Source organism: Tinamus guttatus, unplaced genomic scaffold (assembly GCF_059628265.1).
Source record: "Tinamus guttatus ecotype Peru unplaced genomic scaffold, ASM5962826v1 Tinamus_guttatus_pri_ptg000033l, whole genome shotgun sequence".
NCBI classification, from domain to species: domain Eukaryota; kingdom Metazoa; phylum Chordata; class Aves; order Tinamiformes; family Tinamidae; genus Tinamus; species Tinamus guttatus.
Window position 1 is genome coordinate 2,249,022 of NW_028288567.1, and position 25,084 is coordinate 2,274,105.

At 42.9% G+C, this 25,084-nt stretch overlaps 1 long non-coding RNA gene across 1 annotated transcript; it reads right to left on the minus strand.

Annotated features, from left to right (window-relative positions):
• Nucleotides 1-17,488: 17,488 nt before the first annotated feature.
• LOC148596045 (uncharacterized) lies at nucleotides 17,489-18,685 on the minus strand. The gene is made up of 2 exons (XR_015913754.1): nucleotides 18,287-18,685; nucleotides 17,489-17,522 (listed from the first exon to the last, which is right to left on the minus strand). It is a non-coding gene; the product is annotated as an uncharacterized LOC148596045 (long non-coding RNA).
• Nucleotides 18,686-25,084: the final 6,399 nt, after the last annotated feature.

Sequence of the window (25,084 nt, forward strand, 5' to 3'; positions counted from 1 at the left end):
GCTTTTGGCACCCCGGAATACTGCAGGAGTTCAGAGCTAGACTGGAACTTGGCAAGTAGTCCCTGTCACTGCAAAGGGCCAAATCAACTTTCCCAGGCTTCAAGCACCCTGAAATGATCCAAATTTTGCAGATCTGGCCATCTGTGCTTGGAAATCCTACTCCCTGAATACCTGGAATTTTCACAATAAGGAATATGCTACGTTCTAGCTTTAAAACAGGAAGACATGAATCATCTCTGACCAAGACATACACAGCAGTCTTATATTACTGATAAATCACTAAGAAATGGAGAGCTTTTTCATGACAATTTACTGAGAAACAGAAGGTAAAATGCTGCATTTTGTGCCTGGGAGCGCCTGAAAGAGTTAATTGCTCTCGTTTTCTTGGTCTGTACCCTTATTTATGCCCAGCCCAGGTTGTGCCAACACAATTTCTATGGAGATGATCCCTTCTGATCCAGTCTTTCCTCTTTGTTAGGAAGGAAAGGGAACTGAGTGGCGAGTTGCAGCTTGCGACTGCATTGAGGAAATAACGGCAAGCGACGCAGTCGCTCGTTGCAACGGGTCGCGGTGTTTCTCCGAGAAGATTAATCCGATTCGGTTTTAAAATATGGCGCTGTGTTTATTTGAAGGCTACGATACAGAAAGCAAATTAAATCTTAGCTGAAGTTTGTTGCTTAATGGTGATGGAAAGCTCCCATGGTGGTGACAGAATGGCAAGATAAAAGGAAGGGGGGCGCGGGGGTGTTTCCCTGCCTGGGCCAAGTCTGCTGAGCCCCAGGGCTGGTCTCGAGCCTGCCTCTTTTTCCAGATTTTCAAGAAAAAAGCGGGGCAGGGGCATTGGGAGAAGCTGCTTATTAAGCTTGATCGATTGATGGGTGCAGAAAAATCCATCCGTTGTTACGCTGCTAACCGTCACGCACAACTTATTAATATTGCTAACGTGCAGAGACCTCGGAGAGGTCATGGAGGTGCATTTTATCTACATATTTATTTATTTCTTTAAACCTCCAAATAAATTCCTCTTACTCCACCTGTTTGCAGAGCTGCAGAGCAGTGTGACACTGGCCCCTGTGCAAAGAAGGGTCCCCCACCACCTTGCTCTGCCCAGAGCCTGGGAGAACGTGATTATTTGCCATGAATAAATCCTGGGCAAGCGAATCGTGGTACTTTCCCATTTATTTGGGAGTTGGTGTGAAAAGACCAAACAAATAAACAAGCTATTTGCTTCACAACAGAACACATGAGCATGAACTGCTGTTCACATGCAAAGGCAGTTAATTGCGTGTGCAGTTTCATTTTATCCTTTAAAATGAGACCTTAGTTTGAGTCCCTAGCTAGGCAAGTTAAAAAAAAAAAAGGGCAAGAAAGAAAAGGGAAAAAAAAAAAAAAAGAGAAAGATAACACAGAACACAGATAGCTAAAGAAATGCTACCAGCTCCAATGTAAATATGTTTGCAGCTTGCATGAGACCTGCCAGTCAGGCAGCTGTGGGAGGTAACAGGGGAGAACGCATGAGAGGAAAAGTCTTGTGGCAACAGTGGCCAGTTTCATTACGGCCACTGCCAGACTGTGAAACAACTCTGGGGGCTTGAAATCCTATTGCCTATTAAAACTGGGCATGACAGCTCTTTTTTATGCTTCACCAACCAGAGATGGAACTGTGTCCTAGGGGAAATAAGGAAAAATATTTATTACAAGTGTTTAACACCTTTTAGTACAAAACAACCCTAATATGCAGCACTCAAGGATAACTCATGCCAGCACATGTAAAACCAAGGGGAATCGCTTATCAGCTCAATAATTTGGTCAGAGTTTTTAAAGGAAGAGATGAAGCTCCAGTGAAAACCCCGAGCCCAGATTTCCCCGAAGTTGGGGGGGGGGGGTGCGCTTTTTTTTCCGTGGTTAACAATTTCCCAGGAACGGACACAAGCCTCCAAAAATGCCCATCTCAGGGACGACACGGTCGCCTGCCTTGGGCTGAACAGCGGCCGCTCACGCCGGAGCCTGACCCGCTCTCCATGCGTGGGGAAAGTTGTCGGCATATTTAAGGGAAGCTCCCGGGTACGTAGAGTGGATTCCAAAGGCTGTGTGAGGTCTAGGCAAGTGAAAACGGGCATCCTGGGCTGGGCTGAGCCTGCAAGCAGCCTCCAAGCTCGAGGCTGCCCAGTTCAAGGGGCACATTCCGAACTTATCCAAATACAAAGTGTGCATTTAAAACCAGGGGAAATAGTGCAAAATAAAACTCACAATGCCACTGCGCAAACTATGCATTAGCACTATGCCAGTTTCCATAAAAACACAGTGTTTTGGGGAAGCATCAGTGTGTATTGAGTATCAGAAGGGCAACCTCGAGCCCCTTGATCGCCGAGGCCGTTTGCCTGCCTAGCTCGCCAGGTCCCTGTGGGTGCTGGTGGTGCCAGCCCGCCACGTTACTCATTAACACCCGCGGTTACTCGTTAACGGCCACAGCAAGGGCTTCACCCCGGCCTTCGCAGCGCCCCCGTTTCCAGTTGTGCAACCTGTATCTCAGCTTTATTTCCTAACGGGAATGTCGCTTTCTGGCACGCTCTGCATCCCGCCGGCCGCAGAGCCTGCGCTGGGTTTGCACAGGCTGCCACAGGTCTGATACGTGCCCCTGGGCAGAACAGGGCAATAACACAGGGATAGGGGGGTCCTCAAGCCATCCACGTCCTCGAACCATCAATACTTCCAGTTATCAGCAGCACCCTGGTGTCCCTTGGAGGGAGGGAAGGGAACGGACGTGGTGGGTAGCACGGTATTTTTCACACCAGGCATGGATACCAGACCCAGTCACCAAGTCAGGTAACTGCTCCATGGCTCTAGGTGCTGAGTTACAGGAGGAGGAAAATTCAGGATTTGTCCGAAATTTTCAGCTCTATGCTTTTTTTTCCTTTGTTTAAAGTATACAATATCTGTAATATAGTGTAATTATTGCTGTTATTAACCTTAAGGAACTTAATTCCTTTGTAAATATAAATGAAGTATATTCATCTTCAGTCTGATTAAGAATGACCTGGAAAGAGAGTAGAAAAGTGCAAGATAGCTATATAACAGAGGAGAGGGGGAGAAAAAAAGGGGGGGAGAAACAAGGGTGTTGACTGCGAAAGAAAGGAAATTATCCCAATTCTAGCACTGCTGGAAAAACGTGAAAGTTATTGCTGCACAAAGAACCTCTTGAACTGCTCTGCCTTCCAAAATTTCTACTGCACTCTCTGCAGTTACTTGTGTATGGCAGAAGCAGCATCTTTGTATTATATGAACAGTCTGCTTCATAATCAAATACCATCTGTCGCTACATCTGAACTTGTTTTCAACATCTGTGCGTTCTGGTCTTAACAAAGCTTTAAAAACTAATTCAAAAACTTTCACAGATCACTGACTAAATATGTACATTTACCATCTTTCATATTGGTTTAAAATATTTCTTCTATAGCTGCATCCCCTTGGCTGGGAATAGTTAAGATGTATACACTGAGTTGCTTTATTAAGCTTATTTTCTAATGGCCTTGGGTAGCCAAGTGCAAAAGAGGGACACTTGCTCAGGCACCGAGAGGACCCATCATATTCTTTCTTGGTGCCAATACAGTCCCTTTCTGCCAATGAGAAACCTGAAAGTTGATCAGCTACCATACCCCAATTACTCAAAATGACACTACAGATAAAACTGCAACCAAGGGGAGAATCAACTGTATGGCTTATATGCTGCTAAAGTGTGTCTGAACAAATGGTGAAGTAAAATCATGAGAGCCCTCAGGAGGATAAGTACGTTGTTACTTTGCACATGCTTCAGAAATGTGAAGTACATCTTTACAGAACTTTTGGCCAACCCCCTGGCAGATGTTGACCAGTTTTGCTTATGTATACATCAGTTGCAGAACACTAAAACAGAGATTGGAAATTTTAATTTAGTCAAGGCAGTTGGGCTAAAATGATGGCTTTTGTTGAAACCATTAAATAGAGCTGCCTAATGAAGTACAGTGCAGCACTGGCAGAGCGAGCCCTGATGAGATGCAGCAGCTTCCAAGCTGCAGCCCTGCAAAGGGAAGAAGGAGGCTTGCAAGTCTTTAACTGGAGCGGCATGGCGACAGCCCTTGCAAAGCCACCCCGGGTTTTGTGCGCGGGGGCAGCCGCTCTTGTACGTTATTACCCTGACATTTTAACCATTAGTTGGAAATGTGCCGTTGCAGTTGCTGCCATATATTTCTCAATCCTATTTGTTAGAAAGTGAGCTAATAGACAGCGTGATGAAGTGATCATAAATTCACTTGCAAAGGGCATTTGGGTTCAGAGCCTAAAGATTGAATATGGCAAATTCTTAGGCACGGGGAAGAAGGAGGGGGCCAGGAGGGTCATTTGCACTGATGGGCTCTGTGATTGATTCCACCACAGAACTATATTTGCCCTTTACTTGGCTGTTTAACACAGAATAGTGATAATAGGTTCCCGATCCATTATTCCTTTTCTTCCTAGGGTCAGTGCGAAGCTGAAAGAAGATATAACCTTGCTGCGATAAAATAAACTTTAACATTATCAGGTGTTTGGAGATTGGAAGGTGTCCGATTGCTTTATAAAGGGTACACACAAACACATACACACAAAGGGTTATAATGCAGCCCTCCACGCTGCCTCTGACAAATGGTTATTACCTCTCACCAGTGGTTTTTAGCTCGTGCAATAATATGGTATTGCACAAGTCCATACAGCCCTGAAATTCCTCTTAGTCTACATTTCCATCCCAAAAACACATATACTGCGCAGCTTCTGGTCTAAAGATAGGTGGCTCAGAACAAAATTTGAGAGCAAAAATGATCTGCCATGCAGGATCAAAACGAGTGTTTTTACCACAAGGCAGCCCCCAAATATTTTCAATAATTAGGCGAGACTTATGTTCCGTCGCGCTGTTTTACGCGTTATATAGCATAGAGCAAGTGCCACTGCAGTTAAGTGTTTGTCAGCATTTCCCTTGTAAATCCTGGTTTTCCAGAGGGTTGCTCTAACTTGCCAATTTGAAATCACACTGGGCTAACATGCGCTACACACATTGTTAGCCCAGATGCAAATTTCTGGGGTTGTTATTACCAAAAATGAATTTGAGTGAGGCTAGTGGTTTTTTGTTCATGGCAAAAAGGGTGGTTTGGGAGAGATGGAAGGGGATGGTTGGTTTTTGATTCCTTTTTTCCTCTTTTTTTTTTTCACTCTTTGCTATTGCTCCTGGTTGGGTTTTTGTTGTCTCAATGGTCTGGTTCAATCTAGTCTATTCTGAAAGGGATGGGAAAGGAAGGTAGAGGATGGTTATATTTATATACGCCCCAAATTCAGCTCCATGGGCCGAACCGCGCCAAAAGGAGATGTGCCCTCCATGCTTGGGCCTGTGCTGCAGCTCCCACCTGGCCCACAACAAACAGCCTGCAGGGGACAAGGCCGCATGGGCCTGTCCTGAGGATCTCTCAGGAGATGGGAAACCTGGGATCACCTCAGCCTTCCTTCAGAAACCAGCTACAAGCCTCAGAAACCGAGGGCCTGCTCCTGGCCAGGAGGATGGGCTGTCCGTCATGGCTGCAGCCCTTCAGAGAAGGAGGAACCCTGTGGTGGGACGCATCAGGATATGGAAGTTTGGGGCTAGAATATAGCAAAACCGTGGGATTTGACCCTAACTCTACCAGACAAATATTCACTCTTAGAGAGAGAGGTGCCACAGGGGCGGGGGCTCTGAAGAGGATGAAATGTAGTGATTTAACACTTTGCCTGCCACAGAAAGTTGAATTACAGAAGTTGCTGGTATCACTTAGGCGTTATCCAAAGATCTTGCAGTACTGTTCAATCAGTTCCTCACTGATAAAACCTGCAGAAAGTTTATCATGCAGATGAGTTTTTCTGCTAAAGCTGCAGGTGCCAGAGTCAAAGGACTACATGAGGATTTCTGTATTACTGGTGTTGTCTAGAGTCTGTGACTAAAGAAGCATCAGCATTTGAAGACATGCTTAGAAGTATGACTTAGCTTTGCAGGGAAAGTCCAGAAGCCAGAAAGCAAAGCAAATAAACAGCAGATGTCATTAAAAAAATTCTTCAGTTTTGTGATTGGAAGGGATGGATTATGTGTTTCTGGCAGGCTAAGGTCAGCAAAAAGACACAGTGACATGAAGAGCGTTATAACAGTCTGTGTCAGACCAGCTTTCAATCTCTTTATATTAGAAGCAATTTAATTTTGTAAACCATTGTTCATGTAGATGCCATGAAGATCAGTCAGATCTATCCTATATTCCACTTTAGCACAGAAAACAAGATGCATACTTAATCCCATGCCTCTTTTTTTTTTTTTTTTTTTTTTTTCTGTGCCAGGAAAAAATGCATAAGCATATTCTACTTGAAAGTAATGGGCTATTTCTTGCCCACCTTCAGTTAGGCTATTTTGCTATATCCTAGCTCCAAATTTCTATATCTGGATGCTTCTACCACAAAATTAAAGCTTTGAGAGAACAGAGGACCCCAGCTAAATATCAAGATCTGTCCATGCAAAAGAGAAACTGGATTTGCCCTCTATGTAAGATGCACAACAGATAAAACCAATAATACCTTATCTCCTTCCTTGACTGCCTGGCCAGGAGTAGCAGCAATATATATTAAGATATCAATTGACTGGTTATAGGATTAAGTAAGGAATAGCTGAAATCGCTCCTTGCTTTTATTTGAGTTTAATTCACCCAATCATAGATCTGTCTGGTAACCACCTATAACAAAGAAATAATAACAATAATAATAGAGCTTTGCACTTTTACAGCATCTTCCATCAAAAGCTATCTCAGTGTGCACCATAAACATTACTCTTGCATCCATTCCTTCAATTCCTTTACTTTCTCCACATCTTTTACTGTAGCATTTGTAACATTACTACAGCGTAGATAGTTTTACAAATAAACTACAACAAGATGTTATTTTAGAGGATTGCAGAAAGTGTTAGGTAAAGTCATTTGAAAAATGTGAGAGAAATTCAGTAGGCTGAGAATTGTGTATGTTCATTTTGCTAACATATTATGTGCTCAGTTAAGGATAAAAGAAAATCCATACATTCTGCTAGGTCTGCTGATATTTCTTGTATTAAAGGAGCATAAATCAAGTTATGCCACTCAACATATCTTGCTTCTGAGACAAAAAATGAGGGAGGAGAAAAATGCCAAGGAAGAAAGTTTAGAAAGACAAAAGATTTTTTCCTTCATTATGGATAATTTTTTCTAAAATCTCAGTCTTATGATCACCTTTTTCTCACATAAATAAATCACAAAATTGAAAGGTGACAGGAGCTGTCACCATTTGAGACTCCCTGGAATAGCAACTGTATCTTTATATATGGTTATATGGCAGCTAGCTCAGTAAACACAGTTATGAGATAAATAAAAACCAGTAACATATACTGTCATGAGTATTGGCTTTAGTTGCCTGAACCCACTGTGGAACAATGAAAGAAGAGGCTGTTTGTTTTAGGAAATTCTTCCCTGGAAAGTTAGCCTGTCTCTAATGGAAAGCTACCCAGGGTGACGTTTCCTCCATGTAGATAGCCAGCCCAGCACTTGTGTACCACTAAGTTTTTGGCAATGACTCTCTCAAATTCAGTGCTTTTATTTAAAGACAGAGGGAGACAAAAAGTTAGGGAAAAAAAAAAAGAATAAAATAGCAAGGAAAACACCTGAGAATATAAGCAAGCAGATCTGACGGGAGGAAAAAAAAAGGCAGAGTAAGCAAGACTGCTCTAAATGGAAAGTATTGCTAAATATAAGCATAAAAATACCAGTCTTATATTAACATCTCGGGATCTTATCCTTCATGAATAACATTATAACTTATTTTCTTTCCATAAGGAAGCCCAGCCTTCTACTTAATGGAGTGGCTGGGCACTGCAACATCAACAACAAACTTGAATCCCGGCTTGGATCAAGGATGAAATAAAAGGCTAGAAACAACAAAGGGAGCAAAAGGAAAGTGGGCTGCCTTGTCTGCTACAGCAGAGAAACCTGGGGGGGGGGGCACTTGGAAGAAGAGACCCATGGTCTGTACCTCAGCTTCTCCATTTGTAAAACAAAAACAGTAGTAAATATCTCCTATATAAAGTATTTTGAGACAGGCTGTCTGTGAAAATTTTAGAACTATTTATTATCATCTTTTACCCCTCAGTAATTTCATTTTCCCACCCTCTTTTCTCAGTATCACAATGACTGTAGCAGTCACCCAGTAATTGGAGATTCTCATGCCTCAGATTCCCTAGTATTTAATTTTTATAACATTCTCAGAACCTATCACATATTTGTTTTGATTTATTCAATATTGATCCTTTCTCTGACTTTCGAGCAGCTATCACCTTCCCCGCCTGTTCCCAGGGAATCTGCCAAGCCAGCAGTTTGTGATTTTGTCATAATACATGTGTTTAGTTCTCCGAGTGGCTGTCACGAGCTTCTGGATCTCACAAATGTTGCACCCCCTCTTTTTATTCACACATTCTGTATATTAAATGTTCACTGAGACAGGCTTCTCTTGTGTGGGGAAGCAAGGCTTTCTGTATCAGTCTGTAGGCTACTAGTGTCTGCCTGGTTAAGCAGAGAAAGGGGAGTTTGATTTTCGGTAAATTTGAATAAATGTGCTTTGACTGCTTTCTACAATGTGCTATACACAAGAGGGGAGAAAAAAGAAAGCTGTCTGAGATAAACCTGGGGCAGCACTTTCTGAAGGTCTCAGATGGCTTGGGCCTGTTTCACTTTGATAGCAAGCCCTTGTGTTTAGCTGCTGACAACCTACCCAAGTTCCTCCACCACTTTAGAAAGCAAAATATAGGTATTCTAAACTGCCTTCCCTAAGTCTGTTCCTTGTTAGTTCTGTGCGTTGTGAATCATGGTCTTCACAAGAGTAGCCATGATCGCCATGACAAAAAGGGCCTCAGATCACCAGTTGAAGTATTGTCCAGTTGGTAGCTATTCCCCTCCAAAGATGAACGAGGCAAACGCTATCCTGCGAGATTGATTTGCAAGTCTCTGAAAGAAAAAAAATCATAGTTGATATGATACGGTCAGTTGTTAATAGCTGCACTTCAAGCAGCCGGCTGACCAGATGTCCTTCAGAAGGGTCCCTTACAGTCTTTATTTCTGTGGTCAAAAACTCTTATGGAAGTTCAAAGGAACTTTCCCAAAGAGCCTTCTGAGAACATACCTGTATGTATGCTCTCAGAGTGAGAAACCAAACAAATTTCTAAAAAAAAAAAAAAAAAAAAAAGATTAGTTCTGTGCTTAGCTTCTATGCCTCTTTAGACAGCTTACATTGTAGTACTCGGGGGTAGCAATGGTGGAAGAATCTGTCCTTTTTAGATATATATATATTTTTTTTCCTTGTTATACTACCCCAAACAAACAGCAGTTATCACCCAAGGAACTTACAATGTAAAAGATGTATTTGTGTAGGAAAATTCAGAAACGGGGCTGACTTTAACATGGATTCTTTTCAATAAGCATTTCCCTGCATTACCATTTCTGCTGCTGCGTCCAGTGTCACCAGGGAACTGTTCAGCATAAACACCTCCTGAGGAACTGTTCCAGAGCCTAATGCCAACCTGAGACAGCTGCTGATGCTGAACAACATCATCAAGGGCCCACTGTCCCTTCCTGCCACTCCTCCTCCTTCACCACCAGTGAAAGAACTATGAAAAGACCAAGAGCTGGTGTACAGCCAACAAGAACTAAAGATCTTGCAGCTGGTTGTACCACCTGTGCCTTGTGAAATTCCAGCCAAAACAACGTCCCCTCCCTCCCCTTGGATAACCCCTTTATTAAAGAGAAGGGCATAACATTTGATAACTTTATAACCAGGAGCTATGCGAGCGAGGCAGTAGATGTGGAAGGCAATTGCTCCTGCCATGGCCAATGGCTGTGGACAACTGACCTTCTTTTGTGGGTGTGCAGAGCCATTTTGGGTGAGCCACCGCATACGTTCAAATTCACACACAGTGTGTAAGACACGTTGTGCCAGATATATATAGCTGTTCAATGCCACCCTGCTGAGCCGCTGCCAGAAGAGATCACATGGTGTTTGCTGTATTTGGGCTAGTTTGAGGGAGATGTACAGAATCCATGAGTGAAAGCGCTGATACATGCTACTCTGACACAAAAGGAAGAATCCTTCACTTAGCGCCATAGAGCAAATCCAATGTTCTGGATTCCCCATTAACATCAATGAGTGTTGTTCACATGTAGTTAGTGCACATTATCTCAGCCCAAGATCCACTGCACAAGTCTGTGTGGAATTTTGCTTGAAGAATGTTAGAAATGGGCCTGTAGTCACTAACTAACAATATTCTTTCAGTGGTGAAAGATCAAGCCTATTTGCTTTCATCTGTTACCAGCAATCAATGCTTTGACTAATCATTTTTATTTTAACTGGATTAGAAATGGGAAGGAGTACAGCTAAAATGGGAATTACATATCTACATTCTACCTCATACAGGCATGTATTTCAATTTGTGTATTTTCATGTGTGGAGTGAGCTTAGACTTTTGCACCATTAGTGCCCCTATAATTATTTCTATTGAATGTTGACGGATGCTAGAGAGAAAAGGACCCTAAGCAAACACATCTGTGCACAAGCAGGAAATTAGCTGCTGTGATTACAGTGCACATTTGGATGACAGTAAAGAGAAAGCTCAGATCTTCCTCTTCCTGGCTATTCAGTCTAAAAAAGAGTCTTCTGATGGAAGCTAGGAATCCAGGAGGAAAGCCCATGAGGGCCAAATTTAATTCATGACACCCTTGCATACATTCCACCATGGCTGCCGCAGTGGAGACCACCAGCAGTTGATGGAGCCCTACCAAACGCTGAGCACCCTGCTGCACCTCTGCATGGCTGAGAGTGTTTCCAGCATTACCTAGAGGCAGAACTGCTGCCCTGGACACAGACTATGGCTGAGAGCTGTAGGCACCTCTTCCATTTGGTCCACTGCTGGGAAAGGAGGCCTAGTGAGAGGAGACTTCAAAACGGGGCCCACCTGCTCTACCAGAGAATTTGGGCTTGGCCTGCATGAAATAGTTGGAAATGGTTTGTCTATTAGAAGTGGATCTCCAATTAAAGGTCACCCAAAATTGTGCTGGAAACACTGGGAGCATTTTAAAACTACCCTTCCAGACAGGAACAACTTTCCAGAAAGGATTCCATTTTGCATACTTCTCTCTCTAACAATTTCTGCCACAGAACACATCTTCTTCTCCTATTGACTTCACAGGATGGTTATAAGAGGAAATACACCATGACCTTCATCAAAATAAGAACTACCATTAATACAAGTCTTATTCCTTCTCTGCTTTCCTCGCAGAGAGTGAAGCGAGGTACAGGAATCATCAAATTAAATGGCTGGGTCAGCTTAATGTAATAAATCTATTAGTTCATATCATCATATATTTGATTTATACTACGCTAGACAATTACTAGCATGTCATTTCTTTGTTTAGGGATTTTTAATTTGAAAGTGTTCTAATCCTTAGTGTCAGCTGTTCCTGGTGGGTGATGACATATCTACTGTGAGTGAAACATTCTGATGACATATAGAGTGTAGGAATCAAATGTCATAAGCATAAATATTTAAGCAATAAGACATGACAGGTAGAGCATTTCTTGGCGATTATCACACACCTCGGGTGGTGTTATGACGAGGCATTTGTCCAAAGGCCAACTGACTTAAACCACACTAAAAGTAGCATAATGGCCTAGAAATGCACTGCTTGAAGTGTCTTATTGACATTTTTCCTTTTCTTGATGATTTCTTCATTTTCAAGTGGGAGCATGGAGGAACTACCATTTCCTTCTTCAAGACAGTGAAAGCTTACACCTTAGAAAGATCTGAGCATCTGTAACTATCCCAAAAGAGGGAGGAAGGTGAATGAAGATGGAACTAAGCCTTAATGTAAGACATGCACTACTTACATTCACAGTCTCAGTGTCATATTGAAACAGAAAGTCTGGCATTTCCTACTTTTGTAAGTGCTTTTTGAATCAAACGGACATAGTCAGAATGGCAATGAAGAGCTGAGCAATTTCTTTAGCATCATTCAAGGGTTTGAGGGGAAAATACCATATAATCTTCAGTTACAATTTGCTTTCTGAAGGTAATCGCTCTGGCTTAATAGCATCACCTTTTCCGTAAATAATGGAAGGATATGCTGCGAAACATAGAAGAGTTGCTCTTTACTGAAAATAACATAGAAATTGCACACTTAATTTCAGAAGTTATGACTTTAATTCAATGCACCCAGTACTGCCAATGGCCAGGCTCAGGTAAGTCAGTCTACTTCCATAACAAGCAGCTAGACTGGTTACATGTCTAGAGCTCTAGTCTCTTGGACTATGGGACTAACTTCATTCCTGTCTGAATTGAATTCTCTTGAGGAGAACATTATACATAAAAATAAAAGCTGTGAACCTTTAATGCCATTAGTATTTTTTTCTCTGTAAGGGAGGAAACATATGAAGGAGTTTCTTAACTCCATGATAATTTCTGCTGTGATCACACCACCTCAGCTTTTTGCGTAATACTCTGCTGTGTTTCATACAAGTAGGAAGAATATATAGAGAGAGAACATATATATGTATATATGTGCCATGTTCATGGTATGAGATTGGAGTTGCAAAGACTATTTTAGATAGACCTAAGCAACTCCCTCAGCACCTGAGGATCCTTGGAAATGTGCAGGACCCTGGTTTAATTTTACAGATACGAAAATCATGCTTCAGTTTTGTTTTCAAATAGAAAAGAAAATCCTGCCTCTTTTTCCTTTTCCCCTACCCCATCAACCAGAGAGCTCACTGAACTAATAAAGAATAGTGGCAGTAGCCATGGTAGCATTTGTCTGCTCCAGCTGAGACACTGATGCTTCTGTGGATGACTTTCAGGCTAGCCCCGTTCGGTGTAAGGAAAGATCCTCTCTCTCCCTCTAATCTGGCTGAGGATCTCCCGCTCTCCCATTCTCGGCTGTAGCTGCATGGTGGTTTCAGCACCAGAGCTCTGCTGTTTTCCCCACATGCCAAAACATCAGTAGCACCATGGTAGCTTTTCACATCCAAATCACAGGAAGGCTAGCGAGGCTGTCTCATGCAACAAAGTAATAGAAAAAGGCAGAGAAGGAAAAGACACCAGCAAAGTTTTCTTTGTGATCATTGTTTAACACTGTAAGTAATTAAATATTAATGAAAGTATGCTACTTTCATTTTGTGAGCAATTTAATTCAATTAAAAATAAATGGATCTCCTTGGCTCAGTGGATATACTGATATTCAGCACTGCCCTTAACTTAGTTTCAGCAGCATTTAACTCCGGCACAGCACAAAGTACAGTAGCAGAAACGTAGCCCCCAGCAAACATCATTAACTCTTTGAGTCCCAGTGGTGCGATTCGGTCACCCTGCTGAACCAACACAGCCTCTCTCTGGGAATATTGGCTGTGCTGTTTAACTTGCAGGAGCAGTAATTTATACCCAGTGTGTTAGCTAAGATATCTTGCACTGGGGCGCTGTTTTCTTGAAAGGAAGCCATTTCAGAAAGACTTAGCAGGCCTGCATGGGTCTGAATCTACTAGCATGCCGTGATCTGGTTAGGTAATATATCTGGGAACTTCATGTCACATAATGGAGAACTATTCTTTTATTGCGCCGAAAGAGCTGTTTTAGATTCCCTTTGAGCCCATAGACCATGTCTTTCTGATAATAAGAGTGTTATCAATGCTTTAATATTGAACTCAAATCTCTGCGTGAGAGAGCATCTAAGAGCTATTAGTCAGCGCTGAAAGCAAAACCCAACTGTTCTGAATGTGGAGGAAAATGCCAATCTGTTGACAAAAAGTTAAACAGAGGTGAAATCCAAACTCTGGCCAACATTTTACAGCCTTAACGCATTGTTAACTTTTCATCTTATCTGTCAGGAATAGGAAACTAATGTTTAAAAACAATGTATTGCTCTTGCGGACAAGGTCAGTATTTGTTAGATTTCAGGGTTAGACCAAGCAGAGGCAGCCAACGCTACATGGAAAGAAGGGCTCCAGCACTCACACTGTGATCTCTCCCCAAAGTTAAAATGCACACCCCAGCTTCACCCCATTTTTCCTCTCAGTCAACAGGAGCCCTGTCCTACAACGTTTTATTCAGCCTAGGCTTTTGCTTGTGACGCGGCACTTGGAGGTTAACGTCCTTTAAGAGATGCTTCCGAACGCAGTCTAGGTCAGGGAGGTGGTTGCTGCGCTTTGCTTTGGGGAACGAGGGTTCAGGGTCAGCCCACGCTCTTGCAGGGGCGAGTTCCAGATCCGGCCCCTGGGACAAAGCCGGGCTTTGTTCGAGCAGCAAAGCGTCTCCGCTGAGCGCGCGGTTCCCAAGGAGCGCCAAGGTAAGGTAATACTGGGGGAACGGCACGGGGAGCTGGTCTGTGGCGGAGAGAGCACGAGCAAGCTCTCATCGGGAACACGAGGCTCAAGGATGTTTTTCCCCATCTTCTTTCATATTAAATAATCCCACCTCAGAAAGCACGGTACAACTGTATGGATTAGCTGACCATGATGTCACTAAAAACAATGGGAATAAAATGTCCTCTGTTCAGCAAACAAGCCGTCAAGTAAAAGAAATGAGTTTTGTGCAAAACAAAAGAGCTTCCAAAACAGCGCAGAGAGGAATTCACGGACTTTTGTTTCTTTCTTTCTTCTTTTTTTTTTTTCCTCTGGTGAGCTTAGAGTTAGATAAATAAAACGTGCTGCAACACTGCTGAATTTGCTTTCCCCCCTTGTAGTGCGCATTCAGGTGAGCAAGACCTGCAAGTTTTCTATACGTATCCTAGAAAGAATCCTGGCACAGGTGAGTTTTTGCAGAAATGCTGGTAACAGAAAGACATGTGTTATCATTCATCCACACTGTTTACAAAATGTTTTTGTAAACACCATCTCAGGAGGGCTATATGCAGACAGGCGAAGGACCATTCGGCATAATGAAGAGCCAACATCATATGACTTTGGGTGATCAGTTACACAAGAGACCCTGAAAATTGCAAATGGGTCCAAAATGACCACATTTAGGATAAGTTGCAGAACCAACTTTTTGTTACAAAAATTAATACTTAAACACAATCAAAAAAGAAATCAAACAATAATAAATAGTATAAAAGGCCCCCTCACATCAGAAAAATGATTTACAAAGAATCATTTGACCAGCTTTAGGTGAGGTTTCATACCTACTGCCCCACATATTTGGAGATTTCCCAGTTTGTTTTAAGCAAGTGACAGCCCTCAAGGCTCATTAGGGCTATTTACACAGTTCTTAACTGGAAAAAATTAGATCTACAAAAATGAATAAATAAATAAACAGATATGAAGTATGAATAAGAAATCATGCTTAAAATTGATTTCCAAGTCTGCTACTGACATGGACCTCCCTTGGGCTACTTCAAAGAAATAATCGTGGGGTAGAGGGGAGAAGAAAGAAAAGAAAAGAGAAAAAAGAAAACATAATTATGCTGACAAATTGTTAAGAATTAAGACTAGGGTTGGTGATAAATCAGAAGCACCAGAGGCTGTAACCAAATGTAAATATGTCTCAAAGACGGGACACTTGTGACTAAAGAATGTGTGATTCAGTCTTGGCTCTCCTAGGGTAGCCCTTTTTCTGTTCTTCATTTCTCTAAATGTCAAGCAAAGGTAATTTTTCTTCGTTTGTTTTCCTGAAAGTTTTTGGTTCTGTTTCCCTAGGTATGGAGCAGCTCTCACACTGGATGTGCACACCTATGGTTATATCAGGAGACAGAAAGGGGACTAAAAGAGCATTTATAACCGTCTTAATCTCCTGTCAGACATACAGGTGTAACAACTCACTGCCAGCCAGTTCCTGCCATCCATATACACATGTTCCTTGAAGGAGACCTCCTCTGAATTGTACCTACCCACTCAAAACAATATCTATCTGATTAGCACAATGTCTGGCCCATCCATATTTTCCAGTATTGCTTCACTTCTTGGAAAGCAGGCCCTGACTCCTAAAAAACAGAAGGGAAAAAAAGGATATTGTAGTAGAGGCTATGAATTACCAAGTAGCCGATATACATGAAAGAAGAGGTGTCTTGCAGTCCTCCACCTCAGAGGCCGCAATTTTGTCAGCAGACCGATGTTTACTACACACCAAAGGAGATTTCAGTCAGTCTTGTCCCACATCTCTCCTCTTAAACACATGCTCTTTGCCACTGCTCTTTACAGGCTTTTATTATTGTCAGAGTTTGGCTCTCTGCATTTCCCCAGTAATGATGATTTCCCAGATTCACCAAGAAAGGTGAATCTGGATACCCAGTAGTACAACGAAGCGCTCTTATTTTTCTAGCAGTCTTTTGCCTCAGTGAAGTGTTGGCCCATTTCTGTTTCCATTTAATCCAACAAGGCTTTCACGGCATGCCCATTGATTAACTATCTACTTCTAATCTCCTTTATTATGGCAATAGGATGAACATAAAAAGGAGCCTTTTCAAATACCCTTGATGGTGTTATCAGGCCAGGAAGAATGTGTTGCTCAGAAAGCATAGTGCTAAACCGATCTCTTTGCACCTTGGAGGGCAGGCCTGAACATTGACCTTCAAAGGTAACATTTTGTGGTCATTGGCACCACAGCTGAGGTCCTCAGCTGCTCTGGTCTCTGATGTGCAATCAGCTTCAGCTGAACCAAGAAGAATCATGCATGCAAAACCAAATGAAAACTCGGTCTTGCATCCATAGCACGCACTCTGCCTGGCATCTATAATATATACTTCAGAGCATGATATAATTCACAACAGATCTACTAACTTTCAAATTATAATCCCATAGAACAACAGCAAATAGAGTTGGAAAACTGAGAAACATTTGCTTGGGGCATTTAGTAATCCATGTTTGTATCTGAATATTCTCCAGAGCCGCAGAATATAGTGGGAGCATCAGAAAACTACTGTCTGAGACTCCCTTCCATACAGTGTATTCAAAAATATTCACAAATTTCTAATAGCATGATAATAGTAGGATACAAATATTATAACATTGTTCAGCATTAACTATTAAACATGGCCTGCAGCTGTAGCACCCGGGGCTCTGATCTTGACAGCTCTCACAAGTTACAGAAGCCTTGACTCCAGCCAGAATTTGGACCAAAAAAAAAAAAAGCCTCTAAGGAAAACATAAATGCTACAGAAGACATTTTTGCAATTCAGTAAGAGAAAACGACAGAAGGAGTTTCCGTGGAGCATCACAATGTTGTAACTGATGCTTTTTTGTGGGCTGCTTTACTGCTTGGGGCTAGGGTGTTACCTGTCACATCCCTCCTCAGTTACAAAATGACTTACTGCTTCTCTACATTCACCTCTGTGATTTCCACACGACACTGAAATGTCCAATGCTAAATTATCAACTACTGTGCCTGTAGCATTTAAACGGTTGCCGTTTTCACTCCAAAGGTAGCTCTGTTTCCACAGGGGGTGAATCACTTCCTATAGAAGTAAAGTGTATGGTAAACAGTTTAGGATCCTCTGGGATGACACGTCTATTACTGTCAATATATTAACAGACATCAGGTAATAATTATGTGGAGCAAAGATATCAAAAAAAGAAAATCTGCTTTTTCCTCACCTCTTTCTGTCCCCCTTCCCCTTCACAGCAAAAGCAAAACCAGAATGCATCTGCAGCTAAAGACATACAGCTTAACCTTCATATCCCCTGAAAACTGGAAGTGTTTTTCCTCCCAAACAACCCCTTCAAAAGCTTTTGAGCTTGAGGTTTATTCCCTCAAAGAGTTTTCAATGGGAGGAGTGACACTAAAACCCATTCCCTCATTGACAGTAATTATATTCTTTCACCTGCTTCTCTTCATTTACCTGGTCTTGTGCTGAAAACCCACTGTGACCGCTCTGAGGAAATTCTGTTACGTGCTGACATTTACTAGGTGACAACAAGGTCAGGTCAGGTGTTTGATACCCAAATCTTTGCATGTAATTATCAGGTACTGTTACAGGTAACTGAGGCTCAGCATATTTCAAGGGGTTATGATGAAGCAGCTCTCATACTTATCTAAGCTTTCTTTCAATAAGATTTTTAAAGAGGCAGATGGAAATTCATTTTTATAATTTTATATTGTATGCATCTCATGGTCAAACTTAAAAATCATTTAGGCAATGGTTCTTTTTTTTTTTCTTTGCAGCTAAAAAATATGAATAAGCAATGAGTGGGTTTGTGAACCCAGAAAGGTGATACTTACTAATATCTCTGAGTGGTAAAATATTCTACAAGGTTTTGATATTTGCCACCAGATTTCTTCTCTGATGTTAGCAGATCAATCCCTATTCTCCAAATCTTCTTAAAACCTCAAACGAGTGCTGCTTTCAACTCTTAAAAGAAAAAGCTACCCACTTTCTGCCTTTTCTTCTATGTCCAGAAAATAGTCCAACAGAAGCTTCTTAAATGAACGAGAAGTTTCACTTGGGATTAGAGTATCAGCCTGTGGATCTGACCAGACTGGAGTTAAATTACATTTCAAAACAACATTTTAAATACTACAATCACCATTTCTGAGTCTGTTTGCACGGATTTCGGGTCTGTTTGGTTTTCTTTCAAGCTCAAAACCTCGCTGCCACAGCAAAGTTGCCGTCTTAAGTGTAAATCTAATCTAAATATTCCTCGGCGCGGGGAGGGAGGGCCGCTTTGAAGGGCTTCCCGCGGGCAGCTCCCGGCTCGCGGTTCCCGGCCGGGCGCCGCGTGCCCAATCCAGATGCTCACTGACACCCAGCGGCTGCCGCGGGCAGCGCAGCGCCCGGACCGGCTCCCATTCCTATTCCGATCCCGGCCCGCTCCGATCCCGGCCCGCTCCGGCTCCGCTCCTAGCCCGCTCCCTGCCCACCCTCGGACCCGGCCCGGCCCACTCCCGACCCGTTCCCGACCACCTTCGGCTCCGCTCCCGAACCCCTATCCAATCCATTCCAGTTCCGCTCCCAACCCGCTCCTAGCGCACTCCCGGACCCGACTCCTCTCCCGACCCGCTTAGGCTGCGCTCCTGGACCCGCTTCCGACCTGCTCTCAGACCCGCTCCCGACGCCATTCCTGACCCGCTCCAGCCCCGCTCCCGGCCCTGTTCCCAGACCTGCTTCGGCTCCGCTCCTGACCCTGTCTGGCTCCGCTCCGGGTTCCACTCTCCACCCGCTCCCGGTCGCGCTCCCGACCCGCTTCGGCTCCACTCCTGGTCTCGTTCCCAGTCTCTATCCCGTTCCTGCTCCGACCCCCCTCCCGGCCCGCAGGGAAGGGGCCCAGGCGTTTCACCATGAACCCCAGGACAGAAATGTTGATCCTCCCCATCCCGAGGCTTTGCGAAACGGGAATCTACACCCTGCCATGCAGGCTGGGGAGCGAGGGTCTCCTGGCCTGATACGAGCCCGGAGAAGGCTGGTACCGATGTGTGGGGTGGGTGCAGAGAAACGGTGCCTACAACTATAGGAAAACTTCTTTGTTTTCCTTTTGTAAGTTCTTGGAGACTTATTGACCTGTCCTCTGCTGTTTCTTTACTTGTTTCTACTAAGCCACTGCAATAGGGTCAAGGATTGAAAGGTGCCGAGCACCTGTCTCTCCCACTCCAGGCAATGAAAGGCATTTTTTCAAGATGGGGATCTTACACCCAACTGTAACAGTTAATAAACTTTTCTTGCTCCAGAAGGAAAACCACACATTCATGCAAAAGCACACATTATTTTAAAGAGTTTTATTTTATTTTTTTTTCTGCCCTGGAGGGCAGCAGCCTTTTTAAGACATGAAAATTGCTCTCACATCCTCCAATACACAGAGCTAAATACTCCACAGCTGTGTAGACTTCATGCTTCTAACCCTGGGTGTGCATGTTGTGATCATGAGGTCTGGAGATACTGGGGAAAGAGCCATCTGAGAAGCAGCAAAGAGAAGGAAATGGAGGAAGGTGTGAGAAAAATATCCACTTTGTTTATGATTAAAAACGAGGCAGAAAAGTTACATTTAGAAGATGCACTAAGTAGCCACAAAAGCTGAGTATATAGTGCCTTATAAGTGAATATCAACTGATTTTAGCCATCAGCATCATAAACCCTAGCTGCCTTGCTGCGCTACCTCAAACTCTGGTTGTGTCCAGATTAAAGGAGTTTTGTGAGCCTCAATGTCAGTGAAAGCAGAGGTGAGAGGCTCCTGGAGCTGCAGGCCTGGAGGCCTGATCAGGCACACTGGCTCCAGGGCTCTGTGGCCCTTCGTCTCTCTCCAGCTGTCCGTGTGTTGGGCCTGTTGCTGGGCATTTCACGGAACATACTGGAATCCTCCCTGAAGTAAATGGAGGTTGCCTGTTAGCTGCTGGCCTCTGACACGGGGTGAAGCTGCGTCAGTGCAGCCCAAAAGAGAGCAGAAAAACACACTGCTCTCAGTGGGCATTTGATTCACAGTGCTAGGGGTTTGGGCTCATCTTCAGATCTTACAGTCAACTTCAGCAGTAATACAGACAAGAGGATTGCTCTTTCCACAAGGTTGGGAGTGACAGCCTCATGTGTGACACTAACCTTCTGACGGAAAATAGCTTCAGTGTCTCTTTATGTGGGTGTCCCACCACCAGGAAAGGATCTGCTCACAGCACATCCCAGAGCTTTTTCCAGACAGACCACCTAAAAAATGCGGGATGTGCCCCTAAGTTAAACAGAATGAATTATTTGGGTTTTTTTTTCTTTTTTTGATGGAGAAAATAATTCCCTTGTTCTCTTCTTTAGCAATTTGCATTTGAATAGATGGATCTGTTCTTTACATTACTTTTGAGAGCCTGCATTTCCCAAATTCCTATTGCACCACTGGGCTTTCAAGGACAGGAGAGGAGCCAAAACATTTCCATCTAATGCAAACATGGATTACTGAAAGGATGTTCTCATTTTTAAAAAATGCACTGGAAGCACGAGCCAGGTTTGCTAGCACCTTCTTTGCAATCCATTGCTTCCTCAAGAAGGAAGAAAAAGAAAACTTCACCAAAGGGAAGGCACAGAAATTCCTGGGATGTCCCAGCTTGGAGAGAGATGAAGGAAGAGCTACCAGGCAGGTGAGCACACTCAAAGCCACTGCGAGGAGTGTTTGCACACTGTCTTGGGAAAAAATCGAGCTTTTTGATGGCTCAAGGCCCTTCCAGCCTGCAGCTGGTCAGCTCAGTTCTGCCACACTTCAGCTCACCAGTATCAGTGGAAGAGCATCTTCAAGATGGTTATTGCCTCATGCCTTAACAAAGTTGAGATTTCAGCTGTGACTACCCCAGGCAAATCCAAGTTTCCAAATGTTCCAGATGTGGTTCCAGGAGGCATCTTCAGTTCCAAGAAGCAGATCTCTGTTTTAGCACAAGCCGCGTCCAAAGCACTTCTTCTCTGGAATATAGATGGAAACTCCATGTCAATCCAAACCATTCTTCCAGCCAATGAATACAGAAAAGTCCTGGGAAGTGCTACTGAGCTGAAGGTTGTCTTTGTATATGCAGATATGTCAAAGATACTCTCTCCACTTTTCCTTTCCTTTGCTTCCCAAAGTTTAGGGAACCCAGGTAGCTAATCAAACACAAACCCAGAAATGTCTGTGTGTGCTGCGATGATCCATCTTTGCAGAACTCATTACATGCCAGCTGTTATACTTAGCATGAATTGGAAGGGGGATCTCTTAGAGAGAAAAAGTACAGAGTGGAGTTAAGAAGCATTTTTTTTCTTCTAATGGCTCTCCTTTTATCTGTTCTCTTTCTTATGTTTCCATTTTTTTCCCCCTTCTTCTTTATCCTATGGAAGTGGTACTGAATGCTGATGAGATAATAAATGGTCCAACCCCAGGCAATCATTTTCGGGTAATTAGTTCAGCTACTGAGCTTCTAAGAGTCGTCTTTTTTCACTTGCCCAGCCAGCAAATTTGGGTGGTTAGTTACCCTGTCACTCTTGAGTGGTCTTTGGGGCAGGGGCACTCAGAAATACAAGTAGTTCAGCTCCTGGATATGCTATGCAATCTCTAATTCAGCCTAACTTTGGCCTACATATTAGTATTTTATTTACTTTTTATTGAATTCCTTACTTGTTTGAAAAGCCCAACTTCACCTTTAAATAGGACCACATATGGGATCCGTCAACCTCAGGATCATGGAGCTGTTCAAAAAATTGGAATTTAGGGAACTCGGGTGTTCCCACGCCCAGTACTTTAGGGAACTTGGGTGTTATCCTATTCCTGTTTCAAAATGAACATTTCAAAATTCCAAATGGAAGCAAATTTTGGAGAGGGAAATCATGGCTTTTGTTTGATGGACCCGACATATGATCTTCCAGCTTGTCCATTCCCAGGATGTTTCGCCTCCTAACTCACCACCAAAGCCCAGAGAGCCAAGCACTGTGGGGTTCCCCACCACAGAGCTTGGAGCTGGGCCCTCCCAGAGCCCATAAACCCTGCTGGTGTTGATCCTGGAACAGGCTGCCTTGAAGACTCCAACTCCAAAGCAGTCCAAGTGATGGAGATGGCCTGGATCCGCAGATTCTGGAAAGCCACCGGCTGACCGAAGCAAAAACCTTCCTGGCAGGTGAGTGGCTTCCAGTGCAACCTTTGTGTGTTTTGCTGGCAGGTCTCAAGCCTGCGTAGCTCCAAGAAATATTCTGGTTTCAGTGATTTGGCATTTTTCAACAGAAATCTGTTCCATCTGAGAATTCCTACCCAACTCTGGTATACTCACAGAGCTTTAGAGGTGACTTCTGATGAAATGAGGGAAGAATGGGGCTTGCAGATTTATAATTAGCTGCTTTGGTGCAGAACATGTGACCCCAAGGTCTGCAGACTGGGAAAGAAAGTTCCTCAACGGCAAATTTTGTGTGGAAGGTTTGTACCTTCCCTTCTGCCATTGGTTTGGGTCAAACACAGAATGCAGGTTTAAATAAACAGTTTGCCTATTTGTATTGGCAATTCAGATCTTACATTTATTAGATCTCAAAAACAAATCAAGTCTCTAAATTCATACAAAATATTTCAAACATCTCTATTTCACCAAGAAGCAAAGGAAGGACCCAACCGTGTTTCTTCTTCCACACAGATCATCTTCAAAAAGTTTTGGTTTAAATTTTTGCTTTATAGTCCTACTCATTTTTTCTTCTTTTTTTCTTCTCTTAAAGTCATTTTGTCTGACAGATGTCACCAGGCCTCAAAAAGTCACTTGGGCAAATAAGGAAATCATATTCATGAAATAGTATGCGCTAATATATCTTGCTTTTCTTTTTAACAATTCCAACAATACCAAATTCCTCATCCCTGAGACTCAAATATAGCCCATAGCAGAGGGTTCACATTCAAACACCAGCCCACAATTCACAAACTAACACAGAATGATCTAGCTGATTTCATTAGGGACCTCCATATGGTGATGAAATTTATTCTAAGACATGTTTAGGTTTTGCAGTTATGGACACCAACCCTGAGAGAAACTCAGATTTTTAAAGCTTAGCTGGGAACTTAGCAATGTAACTCCTACTGAAATAAATGGGTATTATTTGACTTCAAAATTCTCAGTCCTACTGAGACTGCCGGAACTCCGGCAAAGTCCTGTATCCTGCATGTTTATTGCTCAGCTAAATTAAGAATAAGCTTTAATCTCTTTCAGCCTTTTGAGTCTCCAACACTTCACTGTGACAATTTCCCAAGGCATAATTTTTTAGATGGAAACTGTGCTGTAATATCCTGAGATGGACATGTCTTCTCCAGTGGTAATATTTTTAATTTGTAAGTTGTTCAGTTGGATTTCATCTTCAAAACGTGATAATCGTGAATTCATGTGCCCCAGCCCTTTGAAGTATGTAACAAATATGTGTGTGTGTGTATATATACATATTTAATTATGGTATAGATGTGAAGTTTGCTTGCATTGTCCTAAAGAGAAAATAACACTCTGGATATGTTCTATTTTTATTCCTTGTGGTTTAGGGAACCCAGGGAAAAATAGATGGTTTTTTTTCTCTAATTTTTGCCTTTTTAAGTTCAGAAATTGAGGTTTTTTTTTCCTGTATTTTTCCCTTCAGACAGCGTATTTTCCTAATAGAACTCCCCTCCCCCAAAACACAATGTGCTCTTCTGATTTACCAGCTCTAGCATTTTCTCAACAATCATGTGAGCAAGAGCAAGGACCGAATATTTTTAGACACTAGAACTAAGCAGATGGCAAAGGATGTAGAAGATCAATAACTCTAGTTTTTGTAAAGTTTACAGCCCTGCTTATTCCAGTGCATTTTAAAATGCAATGAGAAGAATATAAAATTTCAGAGAATGAAATGAGAGAAAACTGATTTGATCTGCGTGACTACGAAGCTACATTTTTCAAGCGGTTCTTTGAAAGCAAGCTCTGCGCTTACTCCAGCTGTACCTGCAGACTCTCCCTTTGCTAATTAAATTGTACTCGTGTTGCAGTCTGGTGAGAAGTCTTGGACAGATGTGTGTTCATCTGATTTTTTTCCAAGCATGTTTGTGTGGTCAGATTGGAAAGGATGGAGTAGCAGAAAATCACCTCATTAGGAACTAGAAACAGCATCTGCTTTAGGTGACTAAGCACACTTCGAGAAGAGCCAGCACCTCCTTTCAGCTTGAGCCTCAGGTTTGCTAGGGTTTTGTAGCTCATTTTGTAGCTCAGGTAGGGGCTTTGCAGAGCAGGAGGAAAACAGTAGCGGTTTCTGGTATGAACAGAGTTTCTGCTACCACTTTGGAAGCCTGAGGACTTCGCTGAAAACCAAGTGGATCAGACAGCTACCCAAATGCTGGTGGCACAGTGCAGAAAATGGGATCTCCTGGGACAGAGTAAGGGCACTGGACCGGAGAAAGCGATGACCTTGCGTGAGTTACTCCATCATCCTGTGCCTACTTCTGACCTGCAAACACGGGCAGCTCAGCTGCACCTTCTACCTCCTCTCTCTACGCAAATGGCAGGACTCATGCACCAGGCACTGGGTCGGTGGTTATGTGACACGCGTGAAGATTCATCATTAATAGCCTGCTCACATTTAGGAGAATAGAAAAG